Here is a 16,902-nt window from a genome sequence, read left to right as displayed (position 1 = left end):
AAAGATTTGTACATAAATGTTCACATTAGTTTTATTTATAATAGCACCAAACTAACATCAACAAAACTTATCAATACATTGGAATATTACTCAATAATAAAAGAAAAATGAAATATTGATATACCCAACAACATGGATAAGTCTCAAACTATATAAGGCAGAGTGAATAAAATCAGACAAAAATTATAGTACATGCTCTGTGATCCCATTAATATATAATTCAAGAAATCCCAAACGAATCTATTGTGACAAAGAAGAGATTAGTGAATGTCTGGAATGGCAAGAGCAGAGAGGAACAGAAAAAGATTTAAAAGGAACATGAGAGAACTTCTGGGGGTGGTGGAAATGTCCTATGATTGTGATGATAGTATGGTGTATACATATGATAAACTCTTCAAATTGTACACTTTACATGTGAATTAGAATTCAACAAAGTTATTTAAAAAGTACTCATTGTAGATACTCTCTAAAGAGTTAGTGACATGAGCAAAAATTCCTAAAGGATATTCTTGAATACCAAATTCTAATTGAGGGACAGTCAAATATTGCATCTAGTAAGAAATTTTTAAAAATATATACAAAATAAAATAAAAAAATATTCATTTGCCATTTTTGAATAGAAATATTATTTTTCCTGGAGTATGTATGATTTTACTTTCTTTTCCTATAGTTCATTGTTTCACTGAGGGAAGAACTAAGACAGTGAAACACAGACAAGAAAAGGCCAACCTTCTATTCCTGTATATGAAATGCACCACTTTTTAATAGCATTGTATGATAAGCATTCTAAATATTTTAATGAAACCTCTATTAATTTCCAAAAATTAATTTATTCTTAGTTATGTTTAATAGAGGACATTTTATAATTTTATTTTATAATTTTATAATATCTAATTTAATTTAAATTATACAGTATTGTTCTTTTAAACTAGATTTAAATTTTTTATCTTTATAATTTTTTCTTTTATGTTGTTAAAATGATATTGACAAGAGAATGATCATAATTGACTTTGAATGGATTTGCATACATATCAGGTAATTGAGGGTGAGTAAGAAATGTAGTTAGAATTTCAATTTATTAACTTCATTTAAATAGTGTAACTATAACAAAGTTTGTTTATATAAATCCATATACAATAAGAGCTATAGATATGCCTGTTTCTTAAAAAGGATGTCCTCATTATAGAAATTTTTATGTGCTTGATTCATAATTACAAAGATATGCTGATGTAATGTGCTCCAAAAATATCCTAGTGAAATTAGAATATACAGACTTTTTAACTTATCAGTTGTAGATGTTTCAGCAGAATTGGATTCAGTTCGGAAGTGCAAAGGAAGTGGTGTCCTAACTGTCTTGTTATTCTCTCTGTTTTTCTGTTCGTCTCAGTCAGGTACAAAGACAGATATGCTCTTGGCTAAGTTCTGCGCCATTCTTTGTTCTTGGGTAGTCCCTCATGGGAATTTTGCTAGTTTTTTAAAATTCCAAGCTAATAAGTACAATAGAAAGAACTTCTATAATTTTTAAAAGAGCAGTCTTTTAAAAGAACTTTATTTAGGATTATATATTTGCGTACACACAGAATTAATAATTTTCAATATGCAGATATAGCAAAAGCCTGTTTATTGCCCCTCAAAATCTCTTCCAAAGTACTTAGAACAGAGAGAAAGGAAAACTGGAAGAAATAATAGCTAGTTCATTCATGAGGCAGCTAGGGTATTGCAGGAAATAATTGCAAAATTATTTTATATCATTTATTGCACAGAGTCTTAAAAACAGGAATCTGATATTTCACTTAAGTCAGATATTTAATGAGAAAATCCAAAAATTATCTTAGTTCTATAAGTTTATAAATCAACTTAAATAAGTTTTTTCATGGATGGTGGAAACCTACCCTAAATTTTTTTAAAAATCAAAGGGATACTTTCCCATTAAAAAACTGTAAATGAATAGTCTTATTTACATATTTTTTTTTTTACCTTATTGGTATTCAAGTGAGTTTCACTAAACTTTTGGTATAATGTCCTGTCTCTGTATTTGCAGTATATAAAAACAATGCTAGACAGTGTGAGTCATTGAACTATAAGGAGGAGAGATGAGGGAGGAAGAGAGAGAGAGAGAGAGAGAGATTGTGTGGGTACGTGTATTTGTTTTATTGTTTGGTATGTTTACAGGAAGTTATATCTCTCATATGTCCAATACTGTGAGAAATTTATAAGTATGACCTTTCTTTTTACTATTTAATAAGGAAACCATAAATGCATGTAGCTTTAACAGCCACGGAGAAAAAAATGAATTCACATTTTATTTAACACCAAAACTATCCTGTCCTTGAGATCTTGTTCTTCTTATACATAGGAATTTCATCTTCACTGGAGTAGTACTTTCAGTGCTTTTCTCATAAGCTGCTGTTGTCAAACTTTAGGATGTATGGAATAATAAGAAACACATCCCACTACCAAAAATAACCCTAGGTCTGTCTCTCAGCAAATATAAACATATTGGTGCCCAGATGAATGTGCAATTATGTTTAAATTGTGCTCTTTAAATATTGATTACTTTATTAACAACTGGTTCTATACCATTATGCTGTAACTGGATTTTTAAAATGTTATTCTTTAGTTCCTTTCTTCATTTATTTTCTCTCTACTGTGTTCTGTTTTCATCCTGTCAATCTGCTTGTGACCAAAGCTGGCAAAATTCTGTATATTCTAAATGCTTGCCTTATTCTAAGTAGAGTAGTGACAACATTGATTCTTCCAATCCATGAGCATGGAATGTTTTTCCATTTGTGTCATTCTTGAGTAACTATTCTTTGAATAACATTTTGTAATTCTTGTTGTATGGGTTTTTCACTTATCTGGTTACATGTATGCCGAGATATTTCTTTGTGTGTGTGTGTGTGACAGTTGTGAATGGGATTATACTTTTTATTTGATTCTCTGCCTGGTGTTGCTGGTGTATAAGAATGCAACTATCTTTTGCATGGAAATTTTGTGTCCTGAGACTTTACTAAAGTCAGATATCAATATGAGGATGTTTTTGAGACTCCCTGGGATTGTTTGTTTGTTTGTTTTTTCAAGTTACAGAATCATATCATCTACAAGGAAGGATGGCTTAACTTCCTCTTTTCCTGTCTGAATATACCTGATTTTTTTATCATGCCTGATTGCTCTGACTAGAACTTCTAGCACTATGTTGAATAGGAGGGGTGAAAGTGGGCATCAGTATCTTATTCCCATTCTTAGGGGGAATGGTTCCAGCTTCTGCCCATTGAGGAAAATGTTGGCTGTGGTTTATTATATATTTTTTAAATTATCTTTTTTATTATAAAGATGTAGGGTACAATTCAGGGTTAGGTATACAAACGTTGATTATGCAGGTACCCTTGTTGATGAGGTCTGCCTCTCCTTCCCCTAGCAGTTTCCCTGAACTGCTAATCCCACCCTCCCTTCCCCTGGCGTTTTCCCATTACTGCCAATCCCTTTCTCATTTTATTATAATTCTTCAAGGTTCAATTATGAGTGAGAATATATGGTGCTCTGTTCTTTCTTTCTGTGATAGATCACTGAGTATGATTGACTCAAATTCTATCCAAGTTCCTGCAAAGTCCACGAATGTTCCTTTTATGCCTAGGTGCTCAGGAAGAGATGGTTTATCAAGAAGATGCTTTATCAAGAAGAGATGCTCAATTTTTGTCAAATGACTTTTCTGCGTCCAATGATATAATCATGTGGTTCTTTGTTTTGCATCTATTAATGTGCTGAATTACATTTATGGTCTTGTGAATGTTGAACCAGCTCTGCATCCCCAGGGATAAAGCCCACCTGGTCATGGTGGATGATACTTGAGATGTGTTGTTGGATCCAATTTGCTAGAATCTTGTTTAGAATTTTTTCATCCATGTTCATCAAGGAGATCGACCTGTAATTCTCTTTCTTTGTTGGGTCTTTGCCAGGTTTGGATATTAGTATGCTGTTAGCTTCATAAAATGATTAGGGAGAGTTCCATCACTCTTGATTGCCAGGAATACTTTCAATAAGATTACTTAGAATAAGGCAAGCATTTAGAATATACAGCTTTCCCTTGTATGTCTTGTAGATTTCATTTGGGAAACCATCATGTTCAGAGAGTTTTTTTTGTTGGGGAGATTTCTTATGTCTGAGTCAATTTCCTGGATTGTTATCGGTCTTTTAAGAGTTTCAACATCTTGTTTCAACCTTCAGAGGTGGTGAGATTTCAGAAAGTCATCCATTTTATTTAGATTTTCTAGTTTATTTGCACACAGGTGGCTCATAGTAATCTCTTTAATCTATTAAATTTCTTCAGAGTCAGTTGTGAGTTTACTTTTTTTATTTATAATTGCACATTTTGGACTTTCTCTTTTTTTCTGGCTAGGGGTTGATCAGTTTTGTTTATTCTTCCAAAGAACCAGATTTTTGTCTTGTTGATTCTTTCTATAATATTTTTGTCTTTCATATCCTGCAATTGTGATTTTTTCTTAATGATTAGGATTTTTTCTGCTGAAATTATTATTTAAATAATCTTGCCTTTTCAACTGCTATAGGTGTGATGTTAGGCTGTTTACTTGTGATCTTTCTATTTTCTTATTGTGTGCATGTTATACTCTGAATTTTCCTATTAACACTGTTTCCAAGGCAACTCAGAAATTTTGATAAAATGTTGTTTTGTATTTGTTTGCTGCCAGGAATCCTTTTATTTCTGTCTCTATTTCAGTTTGCCCAAAAGTCATTTAATGGCTGTTGTTTAGTGTCTATTTCTTTGGGTGTTTTGGGGCATCTTTTTAATGATAATATTTATTTTTATTTCACTGTGATCCAAGAGGAAGCACTTTATTTTGAACGTTTTAAATATGTTTGCAGTTGATTTATTTCCAAGAATGTTATCAGTCTTGGAATATGATCCATGTGCTGATGAGTAGAATTTATTTTCTGTAGATGATGGGTGGAGTATTAGATGTTTACTAAATTCATTTGAGATTTGAGTTAAGGTTCTGAATCTTCTTGTTGGTTTTTGGCTTTGATGATTTGTCTAAGACTGTTCATGGAATATTTATATTTCAAACTATGATTGAGTGTCAATGCCCTATCTCAGTTTACTTAATAGTTGTTTTACATGACAACAACTCTATGTTTAAGATGGTTGTTTCTTGCTAATAAACCGAGTCTTTTATCATGTTGTATTCTGTGTTCTTTTTACCTTTTGATAGTTTGAAGTCTGCTTTCTGATATCTGAACAGTTACATCTACTGTTTTCTATTTTACATTTGCCTGAAAGATTCTTTTCCATCATTTAACTTTGAGCCTGTGGGTGTCCTTTACAATGAGATGAGTTTCCTGGAGGGAGCAGACTGACAAGATCATGCTTTTTCATTCAATGTGCCACTTTGTGTCTCTTCAGTGGCACATTCAGTCCATTCACATTCAAATTAATTATTGAAATGTGAGAGTTTATTCCAGTCATAGGACTTAGTGGGTTACTTTGCCTCCCTTATACTTTTGTCTTTATATATGTGTGCATTTTAATTTTTGTGAATTTTCTGTATGCTCTGTTAACTCTATGTTTGCCTGTACTTTTGTGATGGATATGACCTTTTTTTTTTCTGTCTTCAAGCTCTGAGATTATTTCCTCTGCCTTACTGATCCTACTTCCTATGCTTGTTACTATGCTTTTAATCCCCAGAATCAAGTTCTTTATTTCCATTATTTCGGAATGGGCCTTTCTGAAATTGGTCAGTTGTGCTTTTATGTCCTGTCCTACTTCATTGAGTTTAATTTCTAGTTTCTCTTAGTTCTTATTCATTTTAACCATCCAATCTCTGATTTCTGTGGCTGTCATCTGAGACAGGTCATTCTGGTGAGTTTCCATTGTTTGTGCTCTGATAACTGCATTTTGGGGGGTCCAGCCTCTTTAGTTCTCTGAGGATTATTTATATTTTTTATCTGGTTTTTCCTCATGTGTGACAAACTTCTCTTCCCTCTTTAAAATTCTTCTTTGTTTTTGTTGCTCTGACACCAGCAAATGACCCTCTTTTCTAGGGCCTTTTCTGTCATTCAATGTTGGTTATTCAATGAGTAAGAGAAAGGTATTCTCTTCTGTTTCTTTCTCTACCATGTGACCAGGAATCCTCCTGAGTGGGACCAATTACTTGCACACAACTGGGATGCGGGAACCGACCCAAGATAATTTTGGGGTCACTCACTCCCTCTCATTCACTGTGCAGGCCTGGCACATGACAGTTAATGTGGTGCCTGGGTTTCAGTGTCTGCTATTGTTTTCTGGTCTCTGTGTGTTCTAAGAGACTTTTGCTGTGTTCAGGGTGCTTCACCTGTTCAAAATTTTTCAAGGTGTCTCCATTTATCTGAGGCTGATTCTCAACTCTTTGCCTTATTCAGGGAGAGAGGCACCTGTCTGTTTCTCCATGGTGGCTATCCTGGATCCTTCCTTTACTGAATCATTTTGATGTGGGAGTATTATACCCTGGTAGAATTAATTTTTTTCCAAATGACCACTATTAAGGTTTAAATAATCTTAGTGCTACATGAGAGCCAAGCTCTCAAACTCAAGTTTGTCTCCCTTCCCCTTTCTTGAATCCCATGCAAGTATAAAATTTTCTTGGAATGGGATATCTGCTAGTCTAGTATGTTTTACTACTGTTATTTCAAAAATCAGTGGCTTGATTTTTGGTCATATCTGCTTTACTATTTAATTTTCAAGATAATTCAGTTATTATATTATTTGCTGGCAATAAAACTGTATGTAAAGCAAACAAAATATATGCTCTCAAGGAATTTAAAATATTGGAAGAAAGAAAGAAAATCCACAAATGAATGTTTATCATATATAATTATTAAAACTATTAGAACAAATAAACAAGAGTGAAGCAAATAGAGTACTGAGTGATATTTTATGTACAATTGCATAGGATACTTCATTTTAAACCAAATATGTAGCCGAACCAAAACTCTTTTCAATATGTATTAACATGAGAAATGGCAAAATAACTCATTTGATATGCAAATAATGAGATTTGGCTCTGTTCTCAGAGCACACAGAATTATATTTATTTTGAAATCACATTACACTGAGAAAACTATTACTTTCAAGACATTTCAAATAATTTGGCTAATCACTTCATTGTGTCTCTTTGTAGTCCCACAGTTTCTCATCAAAGCTTGCTTCTCTCTTCAAATTGAGTATGGAGCTTTTAAATATTGGCCCAACACTGACTTTGAGCTATAGATAGGATTTATACCCTTGAGAGTCTGGTCTTGAGGGATTAGATGTGTCTAGAAAATATTTGATCAAAGTCATAAACATGCACACACACACAACTGCCCATTTTAGTATTCTGCCCATGATTACCCTTTATGTTTTTTTTCCTTCACTCAACTTTTCATTTTAAGCAAAGTTGGAAAAATAAGTGGTACTTTATAAGTTTTTGCTTTCTTCTAAATCCTGTTAGAAGGTAGAATGTGGATTAGTTTAGTTGTTTGATTTAATATGTCACTTTTTACAATTAGTATCAATAACCTCTTCTCTTAAGATAACCATTTATACTTTCACATCAGTACTAGATTTATCTGATATGTAAACTGCTTAATATTCTAACTTCAGTTTTTTCATAGATATAAGAATACTACCTACTCAGTTAGCAAATAAAAATTATTTTAATACACTATTCTTGCTGTTTTCTTGTTACTCTCAGATGAAGGATCCTAAAGTTCAAGCTGTGATCACAGTAACAAAATGAATTTGAATGTACAGTTGTGCCATTATAAGCCATACAAAATCATAAATCTCATAATACTACCTCATTTTTACCCAAATATTGGGTTAACCAGATTATCTATTCTATAGTTTCTTTTTAGGTATAAATAAAATAAGTTATCTCTAGACAATAAATTAAGATGAAACAAATAATTTTCCACCAATAGGAACTTCTTCCTACACATTATCTACTTATATAAAATCATCACATAACAAAACCATTTTGACAATTTAATTTTTGGGGTTTCCTTTTAGAATCGATAAAGTTGAAAAACTGGCAATCAGTTTTATTGACTGATAGTTGAAATAAATAATTTAAAAATAATTGTAAAGTTGTGTTTCTTATTACATGTAACATTGTCTTTTGAAATAATATCTTTTTCATATTGTAACAATAATTAATTTCTATGATATAAAAGTGTGATAGTACATTAAAAATGCTAGAGCTTGTACTGTAAACAGTACCCTTTCCTCTTGCCTGAAAGTTTTTTTTTCAGGTATACATCTGGTGGAATATATACATATGCATGTGAATGCATCTTAGATAATTATATTTACTTCAAGATAACCCTGTCCAGTAAATAGCTTGGAATGAAGATATTATTCATTCCTTTCATATTACCTAGAGAAAATTCTTCAAGTTGGGCTAAATTAGATTTCAGTGCATGCAGTTTAAATTCTAAGAATACACATATTTAGAATATTCATTTAGTAAGAGGATACAGTAAAAATTTATTCTAAAATTTCTTTTCTTTAGAATAGGAATCAAATATATATTTATAGAAGTTTGGAAAATGGTTTTACTTTACTTGGAGGTAATATTTTATAATACATATTTATTTTATCCATCCAAAAGCTTTTTATTAAATTACGCTGAGTATTTTTAAGAGCTATAGTTTAGATTTTTTTAATGTAAGGCAGAATAAGGGTGACTTTTAGCTTGTTTTCCCTGGATGGTTACATGATAGAAAAATATGAGTGGGTCTTTTCTTCCTCCAAGTTTTGAAACTCCAAATTGGGAAGATAAAATTCTTCAGAAGAAATTTCCTTAATAGCGTCATTTGCAGATGGGTTTCTGTGAGTTCCTTTGCATTTAAGTGAGTTAGCTCACAAATAAAATCAACTTGGCATGAACTGCACTCTCTAGACAGCAGTGCTTTCAAACTTATGCCCTGGTTAAATGTGGAAACTGAATGTTTATGGCTTTGATGACAATACATCATATTAACTCATTTTCCAACTTCATCTTCTTGTGGGATGAAGAATTGCCAAGATGACAGTAAAAGATTTTTGAAGATTTTTGGGTTATTACACACACACACACACACACACACACACACATATTTTTTTTCTGAGTTGGAGTCTCACTCTGTCGCCCAGACCACTCCCGGCCACTGCAGCCTCGAACTGCTGGCCTCCGGCGATCCTTCCGCCTCAGTCTTCCAAGTAGCTGGAACTACAGGCGTGTGCTACCACGCCCGGCTAATTTTTTGATTTATTGTAGAGATGAGGTCTCGCTGCCCAGGCGGGTCTCGAACCCGCGGGCTCAAGCAATCCACTCACTTCAGCTTCCCAAAGGCGCAGGATTACAGGCTGAGTCACTTAATGCGCTAATATAGGATATCATTATTTTGAGGACTTTGCTCAAAATTTGACTGTAAAACAATAAAATAAAAATCTTAGTACAAGCACTGGATATCAGATTCTTAAACCCATTTTACTTTCATTTTTCATTTTAAATAAAACAATATTGTAATAACTGTTTTTGAAATCTAAAAACAATATATCATTAGAAATAGCATGATTTCTAATTTATTAGATTGCTTATGTGAAAGTCTAGTTATTTTAGAAGTCAGCGGTTATGAAAGTTTATCCGCTGCTGTTTTGAGACCTTAAAGAGAAAATTAATTAAGTTTTACACCTTTTATGAGAATATGGGGGAAAATTCTTTAGAAAGTGACTCCCATATTATTTTTAAAGTTAATACAGGGAAACTATAGCAAGCTATATGAAGCTAATTTTAATTATTTTTGCTCAGAGATTAAAAATAATTGATCACTATATCTATTCACAACAGTGAGTAAAATGTGATATTATTAAAAGTTCATTTGTTAAATCTATTTCCAATTAGATATGCGACCCTTTTTCTTTTTTTGATTGTTTGTGAATTTTTTATGCTGAAATAAAATGTCATATGAAATAAAATATTATTATATCAATGTATAATGCAGATACAGTCACTGAACAAATGAACACTGCTAAGAGCCAGATACTCTTCTAGATTCTGAGGATATAGCTAGGAACAAAACTGAAAAACCTGCCCTCATAATAATAACATTCATGTAATATCAATATTTCTAGTTTACATTACTTCTGCATTACATATAATATTTAAATTTTAAGTAAGTCCATTCCTGTCCATTACTTCAAAAAAATTCTGAGAAAACATTTAAAACCAAAATAATATTTTATATCTAAAATATTGGCTTTAAGACAGAGACATGAGGAAAAGACCTCCAACTGATTGATTATAATTTATTTTTATTTTTTATTTTAAAGATGTGGGGTACAATTCAGGGTTAGCTATACAAACGTTGATTATTCAGGTACCCTTGTTGATGAGGTGTGCCTCCACCCCACCCCCACCCCCACCCTTGGCAATTTCCCACTAGAGTCAATTCCTTTCTTATAGTATTATAATAATTGTTCAAGGTCCGCTTATGAGTGAGAACATATGATATGCTGTTTTTTTGTTTCTGTGATAGATCACTAAATATGATAGACTCTAAATCCATCCAAGTTGCTGTGAAGTCCATATGTTTGTTCTTCTTTATGGCTGCATAATATTCCATTGTGTATATGTACAACTTTTTCTTTTATCCTGTCCAGCTTTGATGGGCAGCATGATTAGCTCCATGTTTTTGCTATTGCGAATAGAGCTGCAATAAACATACGTGTGCAGGTATCTTTTTTGTAGAACGATTTGTGTTCCTCTGAGTATATTCTCAATAGGGGAATTGCTGGTTCATATGGAAGGTCAATTTCTATTTTTTTCAGAAATCACCACACTCTCTTCCAAAGAGGTTGCACTAGTTTACATTCCTACCAGCAGTGTAGAAGTGTTTCTTTTTCTCAGCATCCTCACCAGCATCTGTTGTTGTTTGTTTTATTAATGATGACCATTGTATATTATTCTGATAATTCAATGTAATCTTTAAAAATCAAGGTGCAACCTAATTCATGTATGATATTGGATAGATTCTTGGCTCCTAGTTATACTGTTTTGAAATTTATTTTTATTTAATTTTTTTTTATTTTAAAGATGTGGGGTTAAGTATACAAATGTTCATTATGCAAGTACCCTTGTTGATGAGGTGTTCCCCCCTTCCCCTGGCAGTTTCCCACTACTGCCAATCCCTTTCTTATAATATTACAATAATTGTTCAAGGTTTGCTTAGGAGTGTGAACATGTGATACTCAGTCTTTGTTTCTGCAATAGTTTTTAAGGTAGAAAGTGTAAGCTGCAGATGAGTCACAGGATGAAATATGTTCCCTCCATTAATAAATTAACTTTGAGATCTTTTCATCAAGAATCAAAATTTGGGAAGCAAAAAGTAAAAGAGCTAAAAAAAAAAAAAAGCATTTTGTTAAACTAATTGAAGTACTTTATGCTATTTATACCTTCATTTGTGCAACGCTCCCAATTTAATGTACTAATAAAAAATACACAAGCTTTAAACTATTAGCTGAGTAGCTCAATATCTACATCTCTGAACTCAAATAGAAAATAAACTCAATAGTGCTTCTGTACAACTCTGTGGAGACCGTTTTCATATGCCTTAAGGCATGGCAGGGGCAAAGCTACCTTCTTACATTTATTCTTTCAGAAGGGAGTACACGTCTATGTGTCACTCCTCTTTAGTTCCTACTGACCCCATTGAGCTAGTCCTCAAAGGGACCCTGCTATGAAGCTTCTGAGGTCACGTGTGGAGCAAACTCTGTTCTCCTTTTACCCTAGAGAAAAACGAATATATCAAACGCATGTAAAATCATCACAGATCATAAAGTCCTTCCTTCCTCATTTTGCAAGTGCCCTTTAAAAGTCAGAAAAAATGCTAGAAGGCAATGCTGTACTTAAATTCAAATCTACCTACGTATATCCATATGAAATCTCAGTGGAAATTTTATCTCACGTAAAATATTCTTGGAGAGAACCTAGAGAATTGTTCTTTTTTTTCTTTAGATATAACTCCCTTAGAGCATGTATGGTAAAAATGTAATTTCTTTCAGCACCAGCAGGAAGCCAACCAAATGTTATATAAATATGTTTTTTAAAAATCTTGATTTATTAATGATGGTCATTCTGACAGGGGTTAGGGGATATCTCACTGTGGTTTTGATTTGCGTTTCTCTGATGATGGGTGAGACTGAGCACTTTTTCATGTGTCTGTTGGCTGTCCTGTATCTTCTTTTGAGAAACGTCTATTCATGCCCTTTGCCCACTTTTTTTTTTTTTTTTTGAGTTGGAGTCTCACTCTGTTGCCTAGACTGGAGTGCAGTGGCCGCTCCCGGCCACCGCAACCTCGACCTGCTGGGCTCCGGCGATCCTTCCGCCTCAGCCTTCCGAGTAGCCGGAATTACAGGCGCACGCTACCACGCCCGGCTGATTTTTTGATTTATTGTAGAGATGAGGTCTCTCTGCCCAGGCGGGTCTTGAACCCGCGGGCTCAGGCAATCCACTCACCTCAGCCTCCCAAAGCGTGGGATTACAGGCTGAGCCACCGAGCCCGGCTTTTGCCCACTTTTTAAAGGGGCTGCTTTTTTGTTGTTTTTTTTTGTTTGTTTTTTTCCTTTCAGCGGATTTGAGTTCCTTGCAGATCTTAGATGTTAGGCTTTTGTCGGATAAACAGTTGGAAAATAAATTTTCCCATTCTGTGGGCTGTCTCCGTGCTCTCTTGATGGTTTCTTTTGCTTTGCGGTAACTCGCTAATTTGATGAGGTGCCACTTTTCTATTTTATTTCTTAAAGTATTGGCCTTTGGGGTTCTGAATTGGTTCCCAGTTCCTATTTTCATAAGGGTGTCTCCTGCATTTTCTAAGATTATTTTAGTTTGAGGTTTTACATTCGTCTCTGATCCATTTAGAGTTAATTTTTCGTATGGTGAAAGGTAGGGGTCCTGTTTCAATCTTCTACATGGGGTCAGCCAGTTTTCCCAGCACCATTTACTGAATAGGTTCTCCTCTCCCCAGTGGTTGTTGTTGGCTGGTGAGGATGTGGCGAAAAAGGAACGCTTCTACACTGCTGGTGGGAATGCAAACTGGTGCAGCCTCTTTGGAAGACAGTGTGGCGATTCCTGAAGGAAGTAGAAATTGACCTTCCATATGACCCAGCAATTCCCCTATTGGGAAAATACCAGGAGGAGCTCAAATCATTCTACCAAAAAGATACCTACTCATGTATGTTTGTTGCAGTTTTATTCACAATAGCAAAAATATGGAACCAACTGTGTTGCCCATCCAAGCTGGACTGGATTAAAAGAAGAAAAAAGTGTTACATATACATGATGGAATATTATGCAGCCATAAAGAAGTACAAATGTATGAACTTTGAAGCAACTTGGATGAATTTGGAGTCGATCGTATTCAGTGATTTATCACAGAAACAAAGAATAGAGTTCCATATAGTCTCACACATAGACAGACTTTGAACAATTATAATGCTATAAGAAAGCAATTGGCAGTAGTGGGAAACTGTCAGGAGAGGGGGCGTGGGATGGGCAGTTGTGGGGAACTGCCAGGGGAGGGAGGGTACTTATCAACAAGAGTAACTGCATGATCAATAGCTGTATACCTAACCCTCAAATGTACCCCACATCTTTATAATAAAAAGTTTTAAAAAAATAATAATAACAATCTTGAGTTGTATCCCACTAAAGACTAGACATTTTCTTTTATATATGCCATCTTTAACATAAATATTTCTAAAATCTAATATGCACCTCTCTGGTTCCTTATGTGGAAATGCATAATTTAACAAATTTTCTTCTGATTTAACCCCACCATTACACATTTTGATTACTGTAGTTAATTTTAACCTGTGAGATAAGAAAAGATAAGCAAGTTACCTTTTTAATTTAAAAAAGTATGATTTTGAACACATTTTTTTAACCTTAGAGAAAATGAAAGTTTGTTTCTTCTTTCTCAAACTTTATTGCTTCTCTTTCTATTTCTTGTTTCACTACTTTGGCTAGAATGAACTTTATGGTTTTGAACAAAGTGGTAATAGTGAGCATCCTTCTATTTTTCTTAATTGCAAAAGAAGGCTTCTAAATTTCTCCATCAGGAATGATATTTGCTGTAGTTTTCTGGCAGGCACATTTTATTAGAATGTCTCATTTAATTGATGTGCTTATAGGAGCAGAGGGGGAAGAAAACAGTATTGCTTAAAAACTCCTCTGAAGATTCTTTTATGCAGACAGATATGTGAATCATCATGTTAGAGCCATAAGGGCTGTAGATGTTAAAGCCGATTCTTAACTCCCTAGGAGTTTTGATTCGCAAGTTACCAATTTGATCTCAAAGGTCAGTTCAAGGTAGCCATGAAAATAGGAGTTTGGGGGAACATTTACAGCACATATTTTATTTTAGCAGTGGTTGTTCACGGTCATGAAGAGTGAGGTATTCAATGTATTTTATGTGCAATCTGGGTCTAAAAATTTTAAATCAGGTTTTAGAGTTTGTCCATATATATATATATGAATATATATATATATATAGACAAACTTCATATATTTAAACTTCAAGAAAGTGATGATCACTGTGAAGATAGGGAATAAGTGAAACTTTAGCTGAATCTCTAATTTTTTTTCTTTCTTGAAGTGTCAATGATTTCTCTGGAAAATGTAAAAAACTGTTAACATTAAGAAATCTTGGTGGTTATAATTATCTGCAAACTTTTTTTTTTTTTTTTTTTGAGTTGGAGTCTCACTCAGATTACAGGCTGAGCCACCGAGCAAACTTTATTCCAAGATATTATACTATTTACTAAAGCTCTATAGTTATATAATAATGATCAATATATTAAAAGTTATTAATGGTTTTACATGAAATGTATTAGTTTTCATGTTGTTTATGTATAATAATGTAAGGATCTACATTTCATTATGGATTGCAATAGTTTTCACTAAAATATTAGTATATTTAATATGCATTAAATATTCTACATCCAGAAAATAAACAACCATTGAGTCTTAAGGTTTTTAAATAGTTTTTTCATTATCAATTTATACTTATGTGCTTGCCTTTTACTTCATCGGTATTATTCTATTGCAGTTTATTTTACTAAATATTGTGTTATCTTTGTCTATCTTCATGTTTATGAAATAATGAATGTCTTTAAAAACCAGACAGCTCTTAGTTTGAATCCAATCTTTGTCATTTTCTAAGTATGTATCATTTTAAAAAGACATTTAATCTAGGATAGCCTCAGTTCCCTCAAGTGTAAGAGTGGGTTAGTAATATCTATCAGAAATCAGTTTTGCAATGTTTTTCAGATATTATATATAGGTTATATGCTAAGAGCAGACATATAATATACCTTGGAAATGAGGACTTTTACTACTACCGCTGATGAATGCCCCCACTATACTTTTCAGCAAAGAAAACACACACACACACACACACACACACACACACACACACACACACACACACACACACACTAGCAGTTGGTCTGCTCTTTACACTGTACCCTAATATACATGAAGTTGTTTTAAGCAGTTACATTTGAATCTAAAGTTTTTCATCAGAGATCCAATTATTGCATTGTTAGATATTAGCATAATATTGTAATCTATTTGCTGTTCCTTATCAAGACCTGGTATTTTTGTGCTAGCATATAGCAAAATATATATATATATTTTTTTGATTCTGAATATATTAATATTTGACTGAATAATTATAAATACATTATTTTATATATTGCCCACAACATCTCTATGATGTAGCTGCTATTATTATAATACACATTTTAGAGAATAACCTATTAAAAAATATAGCATAATTTCATAATTGTGGTTGCAAAGGCCCAAAAATCTCTTTAATATCCCGATGTGGAAGCAATGGAATAAGACCTCATAGCTTAAATAGAAATGGAGGACGCCGGGCTCGGTGGCTCAGCCTGTAATCCCGCGCCTTTGGGAGGCTGAGGTGAGTGGATTGCCTGAGCCCGCGGGTTCGAGACCCGTCTGGGCAGCGAGACCTCATCTCTCCAATAAATCAAAAAATCAGCAGGGCGTGGTAGCGCATGCCTGTAATTCCAGCTACTTGGAAGGCTGAGGCGGAAGGATCGCTGGAGCCCAGCAGGCGAGGTTGTGGTGGCCGGGAGCGGCCACTGCACTCCAGTCTGGGTGATAGAGTGAGACTCCAACTCAAAAAAAAAAAAAAAAATTAAAAAAATTAAAAAAAATAAAAATAAAAAAAAAGAAATGGAGGACAGTTGCGAGTTAATTAAGTCATACAGGTTTTGACTCATTTCCAGTGGAATCTTGTCATTTACACTTGTAAATAACAATAGGATTCAGCACTATGTACAAAAAATTAGGAAACAAAATGTCTGTAGGTGGTAAACACTCTGTAAATCATTTTGTTCCTAAAATCGCTTCACTATCAGTTATTTGAGAGAGAAATTCCATGTTTAATTTCATTGTTTTATATTTCATAGAATAAATAAATGCTGTCAAAAATTTTTGTTTCTCATATAATGCTTAGCTAATTGTTAGCATTATTCACAATAAACTATTAACAGTGCATTCTATTGAAAAAGAGCCTGGTAATGAAAGGCATATGGATTATTTTGCTTATTGGGCAAAATATAGATATCCTGTTACATATTTATTTACCAAACTCCAAGTAATTGAATTAAAAATGCGTGTATTTTACCTAAAATGATTTGAATGTGTATACTATACATTTGTGCATTTAATGAATAGTAATACATAATTTATTTCTTTTAGATATGCACTGTTTGACAGTGCAATAAATTGTGTTACTGAAAATTTCTATGATATATTAACTTCAGTAATATAATTTATTAGAGATACATTCTTTAACAGC

This window comes from Carlito syrichta, unplaced genomic scaffold (assembly GCF_000164805.1).
Source record: "Carlito syrichta isolate Samal-C Ts95f unplaced genomic scaffold, Tarsius_syrichta-2.0.1 Scaffold314029, whole genome shotgun sequence".
NCBI lineage: Eukaryota > Metazoa > Chordata > Mammalia > Primates > Tarsiidae > Carlito > Carlito syrichta.
This window is presented reverse-complemented; position numbering follows the sequence as displayed.